The following is a 21,517-nucleotide window of genomic DNA, read 5'->3' as shown; positions in this document are numbered from 1 at the left end:
ATGCTTGGGGCTAACTTATAAACACAAGCGTTCAAACTTACATTTGAATTTTGTGTGTTTCCTCCCAAGCACCCTGAAGGGGCCTTGTAGATCGGATGAATCACTTTTAGAACTTTTTTGGAGAGCGGCTGGTCGTGTTGGAATTCGTCCAGATGCCTGTAGCCTCTGCAATGTGCCACTTGCACCAACTAGTTTCCCCAGCCGGACAATATGGGTGTTGTGGGTGGTCATCCGTCGAACTCTTCTGGAAATACGTTGCCCAAATTGCCTTCTTCATCTGTTCCACCGAATTGGAATGCTATCGGATTGCCAAGCAAAAGTACGTCGTAAGCTCCTTGATCACTTTATCAGTTTTAGTCATGGGCAAGCACACAGTATAATTTCTCGCGGCTACAAAGTCTAAATTCCCGAAAAAAAAAAACTGGTGCGTGAAAAAGACCGATTTCAGGCAGGTGCATTTTTTTGTTCCACCACATTTCCGTTCCGTATTCGGAAAAACCGTTTCAGGCGTGGATTTTGAACAGTTTTATGGATCCAAAAAATTCAATTAAAAAAAATCGATTTTTTGAACCAAAAGATAGTAAACCTCCCCTTAAGTGCTCAAAACATTAAGCTGGCCAGCTTTTGCTATTAACGTTACTGCTAGTCTTGGAAACGAACGAATTAACCTCCTGATGTGTTTTGAATATTTCTTTTTAATAAAGTCTTGTGGAATAATTTTCTGGTGTAACTCACCTCTTACAACGAAATTACTGACTGCACAAAAGCGAGTGGTAAGAGTAGTCGGCTGACCGAAGTGGCCGAGCGGTTCTAGGCGCTACAGTCCGGAGCCGCGCGACAGCTACTTTCGCAGGTTCGAATCCTGCCTCGGGCATGGATATGTGTGATGTCCTTAGGGTTAGTTAGGTTTAAGTAGTTCTAAGTTGTAGGGGACTGATAACCTCAGATGTTAAGTCCCATTGTGCTTAGAACCATTCTTAAGAATAGTCGATATTCATCTTATAACCTCCTTTCAAGATACTGTCCATTCCGTTCAACTACTCTGCCAGGTCCTTTGCTGTCTCTGACAGAACTCCAATGTTATGGGCAAACCTCAAAGTTTTTATTTCTCCTCCATGGATTTTAATTTCTACTCCAAATTTTTCTTTTGTTTCCTTTACTGCTTGCTCCATATACAGGTAGAAGAATGTCGGAGATAGGCTACAACCCTGTCTTACTCCCTCCCCAACCACTGCTTCCCTTTCATGTCCCTCGACTCTTATAAATGCCATCTGCTTTCTGTACAAACTGTATATATAGCCTTTCGCTCCCTGTATTTGCCACCTTCTCTAAGTCTACAAATGCTAGAAACGTAGGTTTGCCTTTCCTTAATCTATCTTCTGAGACAATTCGTAGGGTCAGTATTGCCTCACGTATTCTGACACTTCTACGGAGACAAAACTGATCTTCCCCGAGGTGAGCTTCTACCTATTTTTACATCCGTCTGTAAAGAATTCGAGTTAGTATTTTGCAGCCATGACTTATTAAACTGATAGTTCAGTAATTTGCATACCTGTCAACACCTCCTTTTTTTGGGATTGGAATTATCACATTCTTCTTTAAGTCTGAGGGTATTCCACCCGTCTCATACACCTTGTTCACCAGATGGTAGAGTTTTGTCAGGGCTGGCTCTCTCAAGGCTATCAGTGGTTCTAATGGAATGTTGTCTACTCCTGGGGCCTTGTTTCGACTTAGGTCTTTCAGTGCTCTGTCAAATTCTTCACGCAGTATCATATCTCCCATTTTATCTTTATCTACGTCCGCTTCCATTTCCATAATATTGCCCTAAAGTACATTCCACATGTAGAGACCTATATACTTCTTCCACCTTTCTGCTTACCTTCTTTGCTTCGAACTGGTTTCCCTTCTAAGTTCTTGTTATTCATGCAAGTAATTCTCTTTTGTCCAAAGGTTTCTTTAATTTTCCTGTAGGCGGTATCTATCTTACCCCCAGTCATATACGCCTCTACGTCCTTACATTTGTACTGCTTAGCCATTTTGCACTTCCTATCGATCTCATATATGAAAAGATTGTATTCCATTTTGCCTACTTCATTTACTGCATTTTTATGTTTTCTCCTTTCATCAATTTAATTCATCATCTCTTCTGTTACCCAAGGATTTCTGCTAACGCTCCTCTTTTTATCTACTTCATCCTCTGCTGCCTTGACTATTTCATCTCTCAAAGCCACCCATTCTTCTTCTACTGTATTTCTTTCCCTCATTCTTGTCAATCCTTCCCTAGTGCTCTCTCTGAAACTCTCTACAACCTCTGGTTCTTAAAGTTTATCCACGGCCCATCTCCTTAAATTTGCAACTTTTTGCCCTTTCTTCAGTTTTAATCGACAGTTCATAACCAATAGGTTGTGGTCAGAGTCCACATCTGCCCCTGGAAACGTCTTACAATTTAAAACCTGGTTCCTAAATGTCTGTCTTACCATTCCATATTCACCTACCACATTTTTTGTCTTTCTTTTTCTACTGTCGAATTCCAGCCCCCCATGACTATTAAATTTTCGTTTCCCTTTACTAGCTGAATAATCTCTTTTATCTCATCACACATTTCTTTGTTCTCTTCGTAATCTGTGGATTTAGTGGGCATATAAACTTATACTACTGTGGTAGGCGTGGGCATCTATTTTTTATTCATTATTAAACTTGCCCCTGCATTACTCCTATTTGATTTTGTATTTATAACCGTGTATTCACCTGACGAGAAGTCTTGTTCCTCCTGCCACCGAACTTCACTAATTCGCACCATATCAAACTTTAACCTATCCATTTCCATTTTTATATTTTCTGACCTACCTACCGCCCACTATAACTTTAACCTATCCATTTCCATTTTTATATTTTCTGACCTACCTACCCGATTAAGGGATCCGACATTCCACGCTCCGATCCGCAGAAAGCCAGTTTTGTTTCTCCTGATAACGTCGCTCTCCTGAGTAATCCCCGCTTAGACTATCCTGCCTCAGGAATATTTTACCCAAGAGAACGCCATCATCATTTAATCATACAGTAAAGCTGCATGCCCTCGGGAAAAATTACGGCTGTAGTTTCCTCTTGCTTTCAGCCGTTCGCAGTACCAGCACAACAAGGCCTTTTGGTTAATGTTACAACACCAGATCAGTCAATCATCCAGACTGTTGCCCCTGCAACTACTGGAAAGACTGCTGTCCCTCTTCAGGAACCACACGTTTGTCTGGCCTCTCAACGGATACCCCTCCATTGTGGTTGCACCTACGGTACGGCTATCTGTATCGCTGAGGCACGCATGCCTCCCCACCAACGGCAAGGTCCATGGTTATGAACTCTTTTTTTCTTAATATTCAGTGACTCATTCCTTCCCCTTACATTCTAAATCCTTACCCCTATAAAAGACATTCCTAAAGATAATTATTCACCATTGCTATAACTAACATAGACAAATCTGTTCTATCAGCAAAGCTTGACCATCAGAAAATATACAATAGATTAGACACATAAGCAGATAAAAATGATCACAATGCAAGAGCACCTTGCTCGACCCGAAACGCCGTTTTCAACATTTTATCCCTCGAATATTTTGACAATACGAATACGACAGACTTTTCAGCTTTTCCTCTCCTCACGGTCTGCACTTGTTTGGTATTAGAATGTACAACACACCTCACCTTATAATCTCCCAAATATACCAGAAAAATCTATGTGTTAATGAATGTCGTTTGCTGGATAACTCACGTGAGTTAATGAGCACCTTTTGTCTCATTACAGCTGATTTTGCTAACCTCCTGCGCTAATCATTCTTCTGACGTTGGCTGGCAGTGTTCCTGATATTTTATAAGCCAGTCCCACGCCATGTGTCTTAATGGTCTTAATGGTCGTTGGAAATGGTACCATCTCCCGAACTTTATCCACTGGAAACCAATTTTTTATAACCTGAACTGGTGGTACAGAGTCTGAATTATTACATATCTCATGAATAACCTCTTCAAATTATTGAATATAGGATCCCCATGACATGTGGTATCTGACAGTAGAGTCTACATAATTTCCTTGATTCTTTCATCACACTTTCAAGACTGTATGCTAGATGATACAATCAGATGTAAATGATTTTAATCTTGTGATGGCATAGAGTATGGTTCAAAATGATAGATTTGATATGGGTAGATTTGTCCAATACTATCTTCTCCATATGATCCACTTTCAGCCGAAAATAATTCAAGAATGCTCATACGAGAGACCATCTACTGCAATGGTTTCCACCCTGGGGTAATTGCCCCCTGATCCGTAAAATGATATTTTCGGCCACGCAACTATTTTCTAAAGTTCATTACTGTCATCACTGTTTTATAAGACAATAACACTGATTACTTAAGTTCACAATAATCATATTTAATTGGGACATATCTATCAGGTATGCTTAAATATCTCAGAAAATGTTTTCTCCAAATTGCCTGTAGTTGCTGCAATTTACCAGAAACTGTTTCATTATTCACTTGATGAACAAATGGCTTGCAAAAGTAGCAGTATGACACTTGTTCACTTCAACTATTTCAAATTCCTGGACTAACTCAACACCAAGGCCCATTGATGAACTCTTTTAGCTTAGACAAAAATCCTTACTTCAGTCTGGATGAGAAAGGAGAAGAGCCTCAAAGAGAAGCTGTTTCATATACTCTACTTCTACTTGTACTTGAGCAGCCCACTTCCTGGTTGTTTTCTTGCCCAGATATGCACATAAACATGGCATAGCCAGGATATTCAGATTCAAAAAACCTCTTTCAAAAATTAATCAACCCCAAAAAGGCACAAATTTACTTTGTCGTCTCGGGAACTGAAAGCCTCTAATTGCCTAAATTTTTTCTGGATCAGTTAAAATCCATGATCCAGGCACAATGTGTCCAAGAAATTTCTCTTACCTATGCCCAAACTCTGATTTTTTAAATTTATTTTTTCAGTAAACTCTTTGAAGAATCTTCACTATCCATCCAAAATCTCCTTATGTTTCTCCCAACTCTGCTCCGCAATTAACACATCATCAGCGTGGGTATCAACCGATTTTTCAGATCGAATAGAAGAAAGCTGTTGAAACCTGTGATAAATGCAGCTGAACAGACATTCAGTCCAAATTCTAACTTGCAAAACTGATAACAACATCCATAACATAAGAATGCAGCTCTGTCTTATAGTAACTTGCTCACATCTGAATAGAAGGCAACATTTTAATACTGAAATTTTTGCAAAAACTCATCTTATGTCAACGGCCTATCCATATCTGGAATAGTAATTGAATTAATCTGCCTGGAAACCAACACCATCCTAATACAATCTCCCTTCTTTGGCAAAGTTAGCAATGAATTAAAATTAGAATTAACAGCGGTTCAGTAATCCTTTGCTGCAATATTTTTTTAGTTTCTTCATCAGCCCTCCCTCTGCAAATCACTGCATTTTTAATCTTAAATATGAAGATTCTGACTGTTCCATAGTTTCCAAACTATTTTCTCAGAACCGCTCTTCCCTATTGCAGTTTACAGATTACTACCAGTAAATAATGATTAAGAAGTTGTAGTATCCTCAATTCATGAATAACAGTCGAAAAGAGTCGCACTTTACGGCAATAATCTTGCAAGGCATGTAGACTGAACCAACAACAAACAGAAGTTCTGTGCTCTTTTTTGACACAGCCACTCGCAAATGAACCTGCTAACACATTTTTTACTGCTTTCACAGGTATTTAATTATACTAATTTAATGTTCGTTTCCAGCCTGCAACTTCAGTTATCATCAAAAAGTAATTTTACTTTCAGACTGATGGACTGAGGTTCCACTGATTCATGCAATGCACACGCAATAATTTATCACATAAATTCCACACAGAAGAAAAAAGAGATGTCTCATATCTTTTAATGAATAATATCTCTGTTACCACTACAAATGGTGAAACTTGTTATAAACTGTATGTCCAGCTGATAATTCTTTCACCAATGATTCTACTAGACAAATGAAAAGCTTAATAATCACTGCTAATATCATTAATTAAATACGGAAATTTATATCTTAAGCAACCCAGAAAAGGTAACGTCCCTGTTCGTTTTCAAGATATGATTCACCATATATAAGCTGTAAGACACTGATTTGGTAAGTCAGTAAATGCAATAATTTTTGCCAAATTTATCCTGGCAGGGGGTCTACCAGATGTGAGAAGCCTGCGCTTGCCAAAATGAACTGAGTGGACTTGAAAATCCTCACATAATATTACCCTGATGAAAATCCCATCTTTTCTGTCTGTATAGGCATATAATAGTTATGCAACATTATTTGAATTCAGGAGTAGTTTTAACACAGGCAGACTTAGCGCAATGATTAATTGAACATTTGAAATTACTTAATGGTGTACAGATTCCATTTCACAGAAGCGAACGTGTGATCCACTAAACATTTCTTACATTACACCTCACTAGTAAAGCAAGTTTACGCATCATGCTACGCTCTTATTCGTAATGCATAATGTGCTTCAACAATAAGGTGAAAACACAAGTTACATCGCAAAATTACATGGAACATGTTGCTACCATTTCCGATTCGAGGTTATGGATGCGAAGTTACCGTTAGGAACGTGTAATGAAAGTACCACAATACTGCAAACGACCCTTTTGAGAATTCGATGTTGCAAAATAATTGTTATTCAAATAATAGTTGTGGTGATGACAAAAGATCAATATTCATTACCTCCATCGCAGAATGTAAGTGCACGTAGCCCCATATACTTCAGAAGTAAATTTAAGAAAAAAAAATATTTTTGCATTTAATGGCTGAGGGGATGATGTGGAAATAAGTGGATTGTGTATTGGCTCAAATGGCTCTGAGCACTATGGGACTCAACTGCTGAGGTCATTAGTCCCCTAGAACTTAGAACTAGTTAAACCTAACTAACCTAAGGACATCACAAACATCCATGCCCGAGGCAGGATTCGAACCTGCGACCGTAGCGGTTTTGCGGTTCCAGACTGCAGCGCCTTTAACCGCACAGCCACTTCGGCCGGCGGATTGTGTATTAACGAATGCTTGTGGGAAAGCACCAGGTAAATATACTCTTACAGGTAACATCATAGTTAATAATGCAAGTGCCATATAGTATCGATAGGCATGATCAGTCAAAGACTTCACCAAAAGGGTAGTTACGAAACTAACAAAACACAGGAAGCCTTTGTTGAATGAACAGCCTGACCACTCAACTAGATTACTGACCAATTACACTGCGTAAATACACCGACAGGAAGAAACACACTAAAAAATTGATGAATTTAGAGTAATGAAATTTTGGGAATACTTTTGTCTAGCTAACATATTTAAATAATTAGAATTGCAAGATCACTGGTTATTGTGAGATAAGCCACTGCAAAAGTGATATGCTGGTACATCATTAACCAATATAACCGCCAGACTGTTGAATGCAAGCATTCAAACGTGCGTGCATTCTGTTATATAGGTGCCTGTGTCAGTTTTTGGGATGGAATTCGATGTTTGTTGCACTTGGTGGGTCAATACAGGGTCGGTTAATATCGATTATGGATGACGCTGGAGTTGTCGTCAGATGAAGTCCCATATTTACTCGAGTGGAGAGAGATCTGGTGATGGAGTAGGCCAGAGCAACATCTCAACACGCTGCAGAGCATGTTGGGTTACAACAGCGGTATGTGGACGAGCTTTATCCTGTTGGGAACACCTCCTTGAATGCTGTTCATGAAGGGCAGCACAACAGGTCACATCACTAGACTGATATACAAACTTGCGATCAGGGTGTAAGACGTTGTGGTCTCCTGACCTTCATTGCTTACATATTCCACCCTCACAATAATATTCCGCACGTCAAGAGGCTTCAATCTAACCCAAACTCGATAAGATAAAGTCAATGTTGTATGAATTCATATAAACGATATGCAAATAACTAATAAATCGCAGGTGCTCGCTGTGGTTGAAATACTCGAGGCTAGCGTACACACATACATTCCAGACACGACGGTCACAGGAGCTTTCAGTTCGAGAGAGGCAACTGCACGCCAAGAGGCCAGTCCCAACTCATCTATGTCGGTCGGTGGCTGCCCGTGGAGCGGACAGCGATTGCCTGAGGGAAAGGAGGAACGACCCCATGTTCGGCTTAAAAGCAAATTCCGCTACATTGTGTGGGAGCGGCCAGCCTATGCATTCTTTACACATAACACGCAGTTTCAGAGATTTTCACAGGGAGACAGCAAACGCCAAACGCCGATACTACAAATTTCCGGATTGGTCACCTTAAACGAACCGTCATTCTCCCGTTTTAGAAGAGCAATGCTGATTGGCAGACGATATTTCTGACGCATTGAGCTGAAGGAGTAATGGAAGAGACCGAAACATATACCCCTTCACGTCTGGCGTGGAGAGGCGCCATTCTGTTGTCGCTCTTGGAGCGAGGAACAAGTCTCTCCTCAGTACTTCACTGGGAGAGCACCTCTGTTGAGAGCGAATCGAAGTGCGACTCTCTATATTGAGTCCTTGCGATTAAGCGTTGTTCACTGTGTTGGCCGACACACTTATTGTGCAGTGTGAATGGAGAGAGTTATAGTTAAATGCCTGCGAGCTAATTTTTGAGTGGCAACCCGGTGGACTGGTTATCTGACCGGTGTACCATGCCAGTAGTTAGACTAGGGGCGAATAGGAATCGTTGACTTCATCAAGGCGTAGGGAGAGTTTGATTGGCGAAGGTCAATCCAGATAGAACGAGAGTTATCTTATTTATCAGCAGCAAGCGGCGCTGACAGCAGTCATCGCAGCTTATGGTATTGTGCGCTACAGCTATTGCGAACCCCATATTTCCTCCACAACAGTACACTTCACTGCATTTCACACGTAACAGCCTCGGTCGTACCTAGCAACATTCTAAAGCATAATTATTCAAGTTGAGTAGGCGCGCCTCTCAGCCATTCTGCCAAGTCAACAACAATCGTAAACTTTGTATAGAAATTTCATTAGCGAATCCTATCCTTGAGAGGTAACTTCACATTCCGAAAAGAACCAGGATATAACTTGTTCAATTCATAACTAAAAGTTCCATTGGGATTTCTCAGAATTTTTGCTAAATAAATAATAACTTTCGTTAGTTTCATGTTTTTCTTACACTAACTAGCACGACTCCAGTACCCAAGTATCCCATTAGTTACATAAGAAATTTTGTGAATTTTTGTGTCATTTCCTTACAGCGGACGACTCCAGAAGACATTTATTGCTGAAAGTTTTTCAGGCATTTCTCTTTAGAACGTTAAGAGCGTCTGTCTGACATCTGTAGTACTGTGGGGGTGGAAACTACATCTTGCAGGAGCCACAGGGTAAAGGGTACATCTCAGATTAATCCGTTGCGCAGAATAACAGTATCTCAGAACAACCCCACGCTCACTAGGGTGTGTGGGATAAACACGAGAGTGCTCCTGCTGTAATAGGAAATGGCACCCCTGATCAAAACTCCAAGTTGAGGTCCAGTGTGTCTAGTGTAAAGACAAGTTGGTTGCAGGGCCCCGACTGGCCACCTTCCAACCAACAGACGATCATTACTGGCACTGGAACCAGCTTTCATGAGAAAGACAACAGACCTCCACCCATCCCTCCAAAGAGCCCTTGCTTGACACCATTAATGTCGCAAATTGTGGTGGTTTGAGGCAAGTGGAATCCACGTTACGGGCCTTCTGGCTCGGAGCTGCCCTTGAAGTAACCGAATTGTAACAGTTCATTGTGATGCCAAGTGCTGCTCAAATTGCTGCTGCAGATACAGTACGATACGTCGCTCTCGGTAGTGCCATGTGACCGTCCAGATCTTGGACTTATTGCGACCGTACATCTTCCTGACCGCCGCTGTCAGCAATCACGTACAATGGCTAAATTCCGACCAAGTCTTTCTGTTGTATCACAGAACGGACATCCAGCTTCTCGTAGTCCTATAACATGACCTCGTTCTAAATATGTGAGGTGTTGATAATTGCGTCTTTGTTGCCCTGAAGGCATTATTGACTAATATCAACTCCCCACGTCCAGTCCCAAAGGTAACTAACCCTCACGACCGCTACAGAGGGCATTTAAAGTAAACCTGACTTGGATCCTCATACTGGCGCTAGTACTACCACTGACACGCGACTGGCGCGAAATTTGAGTAGACATCATCTTTCAGTTGTAGAAACACGCTTACCGACCTCCGTTTATATCGCACAACTCCTTCTTGTTCTTAATATAAATTAGTTTAAGTAATGTGTAAGTCTAGGGACCGATGACCTCCGCAGTTTGGTCCCTTTGGAATCCACACACTTTTGAACAACAAGTAATTGCGGAAATAAAAGAAACATTCAAGTGCGGGATTAAAATTCAGGATGAAAAGATGTCAATGATAAGTTTGTTGATGACATTGCTATCCTCAGTGTAAGTGAAATAGGTGAAGAGAGTTATAGATTCTGTTGAACGGAATGAACAGTCTAATAAGTACAGAACATGGACTGAGAGTAAATGGAAGAAATGCGGAAGTAATGAGAAGTATTAAAAATGAGGACAACGAGAATCTTAACATCCAAACCGGTTATCACGAAGCAGATGGAAATCTGCTACCTGGCAGCAAAATAACCTGTGACGGACGGAGCAAGGAGGACATAAACAGAAGTGTAGTACTGGCAGAAGAGGCATTCCCGTCAAGAGAAATCCGTATCGAACATAGTTCTTAATTCGAGGAAGAAATTTCTGGAATGTACGTTTGGAGCACAGCATTGTATGGTATTGAGACGTGGACTGTGGGAAAACTGGAACAGAAGAGAATCTAAAGATTAGAGATATGGTGCTAAAGAAAAATATTGGAAATTAAATGGACTGATAAGGTTCATCGCAAACTCGAAGAGGAAAATAAAATAGTGGGAAACATTGAAGGGAAAGGTGATAGGACATCTGTTACGACATCAGTGAATAACTTCCATGGGCAAAAACTGTAGGAGGAGGCATAGATTGGAATGCATCCAGCAAATAACTGTGGACGTAGGTTGCAAGTGCTAATCTCGAATGAAAAAGTTGGCACGGGAGAGGAATTTGTGGCGGGCCGCATCAAACTAGTCAGGAGATGGAAGACTCGGAAAGAAATCACTTACGGCGAATGCCTGAATGACTCCTTTCAGCAGGACACAGTTTCCTTCCCTACGCTTTAACTTCGGCGTTGACGAGATGTTAAATCCCTAATCTTCTTTCGGAATAAACATTAAACTGCTGTGAGCTGCGGTACATTACATAACCGTAGTAATCTCGATAAGAACGCCTTAATTGCCTAGCCTTCGTAATGTCTAGGCGACTATCCAGAACTAAAACCTACATTTCCTACAACAGCCTTCACGTGGCTGTAGGAACAGTTTCCTACAAAGATATTTTGCTACGATTATTTATCTATTTGTTTACTGATACAGATTTATGTACAATCAGTTAAGTTACTGCGTAAGATATCTAAATGAGGAAGATGAGCCGGCCACGGTGGCCGAGCGGTTCTAGGCGCTTCAGTCCGGAACCGCGCGACTGCTACGGTCGCAGGTTCGAATCCTGCCTGGGGCATGGATGTGTGTGACGTCCTTAGGTTAGTTAGGTTTAAGTAGTTCTAAGTCCTAGGGGACTTATGACCTCAGCTGTTGAGTCCCATAGTTCTCAGAGCCATTTTTTTGAGGAACATGAACTACATTTAGAAAAAAGACTTTATTTTAAGTCTGTTACATTAGCAACCAGTTGAACATACTGCTTTGTATAAAATGCGCTCTAACTCAGATTCGTGTTAAAACAAGAACCTACGGCGTAAGATACACTACTGGCCATTAAAATTGCTACACCACGAAGATGACGTGCTACAAATGCGGTATTTAACCGACAGGAAGAAGATGCTGTGATATGCAAATGATTAGCTTCTCAGAGCATTCACACAAGATTGGCGCCATTGGCGACAGCTACAACGTGCTAACATGAGGAAAGTTTCCAACCGATTTCTCATACACAAACAGCAGTTGACGGCATTGCCTAGTGAAACGTTGTAGTGATGCCTCATTTCTGACTTTGATAAAGGTCAGATTGCAGCCTATCGCGATTGCGGTTTATCGTATCGCGACATTGCTGCTCGCGTGGTCGAGATCCTCTAACTGTTAGCATAAAATGGAATCGGTGGGAGGAGGGTAATACGGAACGACGTGCTGCATCCCAACGGCCCAACGGCCTCGTACCAGTCGAAATGACAGGCACCTTATCTGCATGGCTGTAACGCATCGTGCAGCCACGTGTAGATCCCTGAGTCAGCAGATGGGGACGTTTGCAAGACAACAACCATCTGCACGAACAGTTCGACGACGTTTGCAGCAGCATGGACTATCAGCTCGGAGACCATGGCAGCAGTTACGCTTGAAGCTGCATCACAGACAGGATCGCCGACGAACCTGGGTGCACGAATGGCAAAACGTAATTTTTTCGGTTGAAACCAGGTTCTGTTTACAACAACATGATGGTGGCATCCGTGTTTGGCGACATCACGGTGAACGCACGTTGGAAGCGTGTATTCGTCATCGCTATACTGGCGTATCACCTGGTGTGATGGTATGGAGTGCCATTGGTTACACGTCTCGGTCACCTCTTGTTCACATTGACGGCACTTTGAACAGTGGACGTTACTTTTCAGATGTGTTACGACCCGTGGCTCCACCCTTCATTCGATCCCTGCGAAACCCTACATTTCAGCAGGATAATGCAAGAGCGCATGTTACAGGTTGTGTACGGGCCTTTCTGTATACAGAAAATGTTCGACTGTTGCCCTGGGAAGCACATTCTCCAGATCTCTCAGCAATTGAAAACGTCTGGTCAATGGTGGCCGAGCAACTAGCTCGTCACAAAACGCCAGTCACTACTCTTGATGAACTGTGGTATCGTGTTGAAGCTGCATGGGCGGCTGTACCTGTACACGCCATCCAAGCTCTGTTTGACTCCATGCCCCGGCGTGTCAAGGCCGTTATTACGACCAGAGGTGGTTGTTGTGGGTACTGATTTCTCAGGATCTATGCACCCAAATTTCGTGAAAATGTAATCACATGTCAGCTCTCGTATAATATATTTGTGCAATGAATACCCGTTTATCATCTGCATTTCTTCTTGGTGTAGCAGTTTTAATGGCCACTAGGGTATATAAATGGGAACGATGAACTACTTTTTTTGAAGCGCCCTTAGTTAAGTTTGCAATATCAGGAACTAGTTGAACGAATCCCCTTGTACAAAATGGACCCTAACACAAATTCATATTAAAGTAACCAGTAGGTCACAGCGCAGTATCTTAAGAGAGTTCAGGGACATAACATACACTAAATCATAATACAGAGTTTAAAATTTGTTCTTTGTCCATTAAGCCTATACGATATGATTCTTATTTCTGTCTAGTTAAGACATTCTGAATGACAATATTTGATAACTAACTGTACTTAATTTAATATCCATAACTTTAATTTCAGCCTGAAGGTCATTTTCAGATGATGAGCTCCTGAAAATGAATTTACAGCCTAAGTGACATTAGCGAAATTTAAATAAAGTAAAGTCACTAGCACAGATGTTATCATTCTAAAAATTAAGGACACTATGAATCCAGCTCAATTGCAGTTACGTAATTACACTTGTCTAGACGTCAGTACATGTTCTGCAATTCTATTAGATTGGGATGCTTTAAATTTCCTGAACGAAGCCATGTACATTTGAATACGAGTGCATTAATCGTTTATACAGTGCTTGTATTGTACACTACATCTGCATTTTCATATTCTTTTCGGTTTGCCACTGACTTGAAAATTTTGTGTTAAAATTTTAGGAACGTAATTCTACGAAAAAAAGTCAGCTGTCGGCGATCGATTAGTTCCCCTTTAGTGCAAAAACCGAAGTAACTTCTGTAAAAGATGTTCTCTTTTTCCGCTTATGTACGCACGATAAGTTGGCTAATATCCGCCTTCAGTCTTCCAAGAGAGGAGTAAGAAATTAAAGATGTAAAGCCGAAGTTTAAGATTAATTTCTCCCGACGAGGAGTTTAATTTAATTTCGTTTAGGAATGAACTTGACTGTTAATTGCTAAAGACAATAGAAGGAAATGGAAGCGAGAAGCTACATGTAAAGCGAAACGTCGCTTTAGTGTTTTGTTATAATTACTTTCCAAGACAACCGGAAATTTGTAACTCGGCGTATTCATTACCGTCTGGTTTCAGAATCTTTGCCAGAAAAATATTGACTCGCAGTACGGATCTGGCTGCTCCACAAAAACCTAGAGAGGGTTTGCCACCTCTGTTAATAGCTATCTCATAGCTTCAAAATGCTAACTAGACTGAATAGCGCTACATCGTTCAAATGTAGACTTTTTAACAGGCGAGTAAATCAAAGGAAGGACAGTAAACGATGTTGTAAGGAACGTTCGGTAGACGGGTGCATACTATTACAAAATACGTCAAAATACGTCTGTTGCTGCGTATTACTTTCCTTTTTAACAGTTTATTTTTGAACAGTACTTGCCATTTTCCACACTTAGTACTACAGGAATCTTTACAGGAAGCTACAGGTAAAAAGGTTAGCAAATAAATCGCTTTAGCATACTGAATCAACTTTATTGATGAGTGGAAATAGGCCAAGAGGATAGTTACTTTAATCCATGAAGAATACTCGTAAAATTTTTACATTCCATGATACTGAAGTAACAACAGTTTTTTTTAAAGAGACTTAATTTTTCTGTAACATTAGAGAGGTCCTTGTACGTCCCTTTTGTGGTTGGTACCAACCAGCTGTAGTAAGAGTAATCCTGAGAATGTAGTAAGCATAAAGACGAAGACTATCTACCAGTATATCTACATACGTGCTCCACATAGCACTTGAAGTGCATGCCGGAGACTACTTCGAACCAAAATTATCTATTTTCTCTTGCAGTCACCGTTAAAGAAGTTGCACATCCAAACAGCATCCCAATGATCCTCAGTCAAATAGTATATGCAGTGGCTACAACTGTGACTGTGAATAAATAAAATACACATAGATAAAAAATGAAAGTTAAGTGAATAATTTTATAACATGTGCTCTATTTCAACATCTGTAAAACAGGTCTGCAAAAAATATGTTTTCAAAGTTGTTTGAAATTTGATAACTGACTTTTATGTACTTTTCAGCGCTGATTTCAAAAATGCAGTCCCTTCTTTCTATCACGTCCGATTTTCTCACAAAAAAGGGAGTATTTTTGGGTATAATAACAAAATTTTACTAATTTATCACATTTTTTCCAAGGTTATAAAATTTTATTTTATTTATAAATCATGTTTTAAACTTCATTTACAGTACACTACCATTTCTCTTTATGCTCATAAGTCCTTATAATAACGCTTTCGCTTTCTGTCGAAGCTTCTTTTATCGCTTTTCCGGCTGCGGACTCATTGAGGATCGTCTCTTTTTATCATCCAGCAGTAGTCCGCTATCATGTTGACGTTCCATCTTCCTCGATCTCTTCTTTCCATTTCTTTGATGCCTTGGTGGAATATTTCGCCCTGCTCTTCATTTAAATCACCAAGGTTTGCGGGGAAGTAGTCAATATGTGAGTGGAGAAAACGAACTTTAGTGCTCATGTTACAGCCCAGCTTCTTAAAGTTGTCGGGCATGTCTGAGACAATTGCCTTGTAGTTTGGATCTCTTTTGTTTCCTAGGAACTAGGTAACTACGTATTTAAAAGCTGTCCATGCTGCCTTTTCTTGTGTTTCCATTTTATCCACGAAGTTGGGATCTGTCATTCGTTTTCTAATGTCTGGTCCGACAAAGATTCCTTCCTTTAGCTTTGCCTCGGATAAACCAGGAAACTGCCAAGATATCCGAAACACTCCCCTTCCTTTGGCAATGGCTTAACAAACTGTTTCATCAGCCCCAACTTAATGTGAAATGGTGGAAGTAACACCTTTTTGGGATCCACAGGACTCTCCCTCTCAACATTTTTAACCTGTATCTGTAAGGTTTTTCTCAAGGGCCAAGCTTTCTTTTATTTACTGTTGCTTTCCGCCTCTACCGTCCCATTCACAGAGAAAGCAAGGGAACTTTGTATAGCCACTTCGTTGACCAAACAGCATTGACATCACTTTTAAATTACCACATGGTGTCCATTTGCGGTCTGAATAGCAGAATTTGCTTAAAACAAATTTTCGTAACATTCTTTTAAGTGAACACAGTGTTCAAATAGTATAGAAAAATACTTATTGCCACTGTGTAGAAGTACTGCTTTAAAGCTTCTTTTTGAAGAAGCACTAAATAGTCTCCACTCATCAGGAGCATATTCTATTTTGAAACGTGCCATAAGTCCAGGAAGATCACTGCAAAGCACCAGGTCACCTTCTTGAGAGAAGAAAGATGCAAACTCCTTTTCCCTCGATCGATACCAAATAATGATGTACCCGGGGCCAACATATGTTTATCTTTCAATCTAGATCCTAAAACCTCTGCCGATTCTTTAGAAAGGCCTAGCTCTCTAACTAAATCGTTCAGTTCAGATTGTGAGAGTGGAATGGGATCGGTTGTGCCAGGGTCGTAGCATTCTCTGTCTTCTTCACTATCACCTTGCTGAGCCAGTTGCTCGAGATCATCTATATCATCCAAACAATCTAGAGGAGAGGGTATTGGTACTTCAGGTCCATGAGGAACAGGTCAAATCACTGACTGAATGTTAGGGTAAGAAATATCGTTTTCGTTTTTCAAGTTGAAACCTTGTACGTTGCAAGAACAAAAATAGTAGTCATCACTATGATTTTTGGGCTCCCTCCAAACCATTGGTATTCCAAAACATAAGGACTGCTCTTTACGTTGAAACCATGGCCTCAGGTCTTCAACACACACACACACTAAACAAACTTTGTTTGGGGCCCACGGTTTATCTTGATCGCCTAACTTTATACCAGAACAGGCGAAATATACCTTTTCAATAAAATCGGAAATGTTTCTTTGTTGCTTTTTAACGATATAGTTACCACAAATGTAGCAGAAGCAATCTGGCGAGTTTATACATCCTCTGGTAATCACTGTCCATTGTCCATAAAACAGCTTCACTACACAAGAAAACAGTCACTACTTTAAAGCACTAGTAACAACAACACGTGAACAGCACAGAGTGAAGAGGTACTGTGAACTGAAAGACAATAGCAGAAGCTCACTGCTTAGTGATGGTGGGGGAAGGGGCAGCGTGACAGACAGGCACTGACATGAAAATACTGCTGGTTTCTCCTAATTACTCTTTATTTTAAGTATATCTAGTATAAAAAAACGGATAAATAACAGTTTATGGAGATCCTACAAACCAAAATGCAAACTCACTAGAGTGCTGAAATATCGAAAAAAGCTAAAACTAGACAATCAGTTTGTGAAATAACTGTGCGTGATGGAATTTTTTCACTATTTGTTCCCGAAATCAGCGTTGATAACACTATAAAAATCACTTAATAAATGTGAAACAATTTTTATGTCGCAGACCTGTCAATTAATGTAGACGTCTGGCAATTATGTTGGATAATGTTTATTCAAGAAAGGACATCTCAAGTAAATGATAAGTTGCCCTACATATTCAGTTAAAATACAGACAGAAAATCCCCTTATCAAATGCAGTAAAGTTACGTTGTGGGGCTTATGAGAATGGTAGCAAATTCCCAAAATAAAATGCGAAAACTAAGTCCATTTCGTAATCACAATACATGAAATATGCAACAGCCCAAAACAGTTCACAGTGTAATATAATGATTTACAAAATGACACATGCAATACAAAGAACAGTAGCCGTATCTGTCTATTCTCAGTTTTGTAATACAAGCAGAAAAAATTAAGAGTCCTATTCTGGAGCACATTCAGACCTCGCGAAATATAAAGTCCCTTGAGAAATTAAAGCATGGTAGCGGCAGTTCACCACCCAAAATCAATCACCCACTCCATCAAAAACCATACGATGTTCCAGTCCTCACTTGAATCTCATAGCGTTCCACTGCTGTCTGCTTTTCCACTGTTTGAAGGCTATCCCAACAAAATTACATCCTTCTTAAGTTATCGGACGTGATGTGACCAAACATAATCACTTCCCAGACTGAAATAGCATATTACCACAACATTTATGTAAAGAAATGTCATGAACATTCCATTACACGCAGATGATTAACAATAAACGTAGGTAATAGTTGGTTCTTAAATGAATAAGTCATCATTCTTGCACAAGTGTGCTCACAATAAAAGACAACAGATTGTCATCAAATATTTTTAAACAATTATTTATGTCTTCTTGGCAGTAGTGTCGTTTGGTTCCGTTTTCAATTTAGTCACCTGTTACCACATGCAAGTGACCACTTTTAAATTAATAGAGTTGTTTTAATAGCCCTTGCTATCAACAATTAAGCATAGTTGTTAGGAAAATAGTGAGCTGTTCATTCAATAGATGCACGAGTATGACAGTATGTGAGGTCTTCATACTGTATTCATCTGCTGTACAATCGTGGAGAATGCTATGTTATGACAAACATTTGCGTAATAGAAAGGATGTAAAAGACGTCATATGTCAATAAATGAAGTAGATGTAGGTGAGTGGTTTTCTGAGATGATAGCTATTGTGCAATGTTAGCATTAGAGTTATCGTTCGTTGAAAATTCATGAAGCATTTAAAAGTTGTTAGTATAGAGATTTATTGTGAAAATGTTTATGCACTGTGAAATACTAACTTCTGTACTTTTAAAGATGCTAAAAGTATTGTCGTGTCATTGGATACACCTCCTCAATACCAGCCGTAGGTGGACAAATAACTTGCCCACATACTCGTAACGATACACTCCTCACTTTCATATTTTCTGATTTTGAAATGTTCATACTAAGTCAGCCATTTCTATATTGTTCCGTCCATATTGAAATTCACATTACTTCTATGACTGCGTTGTGTGCTCGTTTATATTATGAACACACTTCTGCTACTATCTGTAAACTTTCCACTATTTTTCTGGTTTTCTGATAAACGCTGACATTTCAATATCCTCAACAGCACGAGGTGTATGTTGAGTCTTTCAAATGATTATCCTGATTGATTTACCACGTTTTTCAGCGCTTTGGTATGACATTACACTTCTTTTCGTTAATAGACGACATATTATTTTACAATCTGGCGGTTTATGAAATACGGATTCCAGATACTAGCATTTTTAAAAAATCTGTAGATTAGTACTTTCAACAGCAGATCTTGTCTCTCAGATATTTTACATCCCGAGTCCCATACTTAGTATCCAATTTCCACGATCATCATTAAATTAGAACATCATTTAAATAGCAGCTTCAGCATTAATTGCAAATATCATCTGTGTATCTGGAATTAGTTTTACGAACTGGGTAAAGAGAAAAACGGAACAATGAATGACCAGTAGCCCACATATACACAAACAAGTCATGAAAGTCAATAAATCTATGGAGATGCATATCACAACTGTATTAGTATGACGATTGCGACACCTGAATCATGATATGGACTACCCAACAAAATGCACCCAACAAGGACTGTGTACAGAGACAACCTGAATGTTGCATGAACTCCCCACAATACCGACTTTGCAACCCGTGGCAAGGCAGGCAGCCAAGCTAGCTGCTTACGGAATGCTGCCGCCAGGGCTCAACATGGCACGTGTTGCGGCCACATGTAGTAAGCTTTGCTTCACGCAGTGGAGAATGGCAAAACAGAGGCACGCCGGCGACCGAGGCGTTGCGAAGTAGGCAGGCACAGATAGCCTTGCTGACAGCAGCAGTCTACCAACAGACTGACGCAAGGACGCACACAGACCGAGCGCCGAGCGAAGCCTGGAGAGTGCTGAGTAAGGGGAAGTGAGGCCAGCACGCTAAGTTATGCTGCAATATACTGCAGGAGTAATAACAAAAAGCTACCACCAAGGGTACAAAACGTCCTCCTGCTCGATGTAAATAGTGGAGTGCAGGCAGCAACAGACAGAAGCCATTAGGAAGCAGTTTCGGATCTGATGACGGACGTGGTCCGTGTACGAATGTTCAATCTTCGTAGGTGACGATTCCGAAAGTCTGTTCCAACTCGCAGGAGTCATCCGTTCGCTGCCACATGTGAACTTCAGCTCTGGAGGTCGGCCCGACTCCGGTCGGCACCATGGCTGCCTAACTGCACCGAGAACTTCCAGCAGGACCGGCCGCAGCGCGGGTTCGGTCACAGGCGCCGCCGGGGACTGACGCCCGGACTTCACGGCAACCTGGCCCCACGGCGCGTGGTCCGTCCAAGACGGGACCTCGCGGACATCGCGACTGACGGCTTCCCAAGCGCCGGGACAGCAGGTGTCGGCAGCTGACCTCACGGCGACGCGGCTCCGTGGGCGTGCCCATACTGGGGCTCTGAGCGGCGACGAGTTCATCTCAACCACAGGGCACCCTGGCTTCAGCGGAGCACTGGTGGCCTGAGGCTCCCGAGTGAAATCAGCGGCGCGTGTTGCGCGCATTGTCGGAGTATCTACACAGCAGCAGCCAGGCGGAAGGATCCGCAGGGCTGGGCAGCGACGACGAGGGAGAAATTGTAAAGAAAGTTCAATAAATAATGGTAAAACTCCACGCCGTCTCAGTCTTTGGCGTAGCCACTGTGTCTGCTGCTAACAAGTGGTGCAGAAGGCGTAACACATGGATTACCTAGATGAGAAAGTGCTGTTGACACACAGTCAGCACAGATTCAGAAAACGTCGTTCTTGTGAATCACAACTACACTCCTGGAAATTGAAATAAGAACACCGTGAATTCATTGTCCCAGGAAGGGGAAACTTTATTGACACATTCCTGGGGTCAGATACATCACATGATCACACTGACAGAACCACAGGCACATAGACACAGGCAACAGAGCATGCACAATGTCGGCACTAGTACAGTGTATATCCACCTTTCGCAGCAATGCAGGCTGCTATTCTCCCATGGAGACGATCGTAGAGATGCTGGATGTAGTCCTGTGGAACGGCTTGCCATACCATTTCCACCTGGCGCCTCAGTTGGACCAGCGTTCGTGCTGGACGTGCAGACCGCGTGAGACGACGCTTCATCCAGTCCCAAACATGCTCAATGGGGGACAGATCCGGAGATCTTGCTGGCCAGGGTAGTTGACTTACACCTTCTAGAGCACGTTGGGTGGCACGGGATACATGCGGACGTGCATTGTCCTGTTGGAACAGCAAGTTCCCTTGCCGGTCTAGGAATGGTAGAACGATGGGTTCGATGACGGTTTGGATGTACCGTGCACTGTTCAGTGTCCCCTCGACGATCACCAGTGGTGTACGGCCAGTGTAGGAGATCGCTCCCCACACCATGATGCCGGGTGTTGGCCCTGTGTGCCTCGGTCGTATGCAGTCCTGATTGTGGCGCTCACCTGCACGGCGCCAAACACGCATACGACCATCATTGG

This window comes from Schistocerca cancellata, chromosome 6, assembly GCF_023864275.1.
Source record: "Schistocerca cancellata isolate TAMUIC-IGC-003103 chromosome 6, iqSchCanc2.1, whole genome shotgun sequence".
Classification (NCBI taxonomy): Eukaryota; Metazoa; Arthropoda; class Insecta; order Orthoptera; family Acrididae; genus Schistocerca; species Schistocerca cancellata.
Note: the sequence above shows the minus strand (reverse complement) of the source record.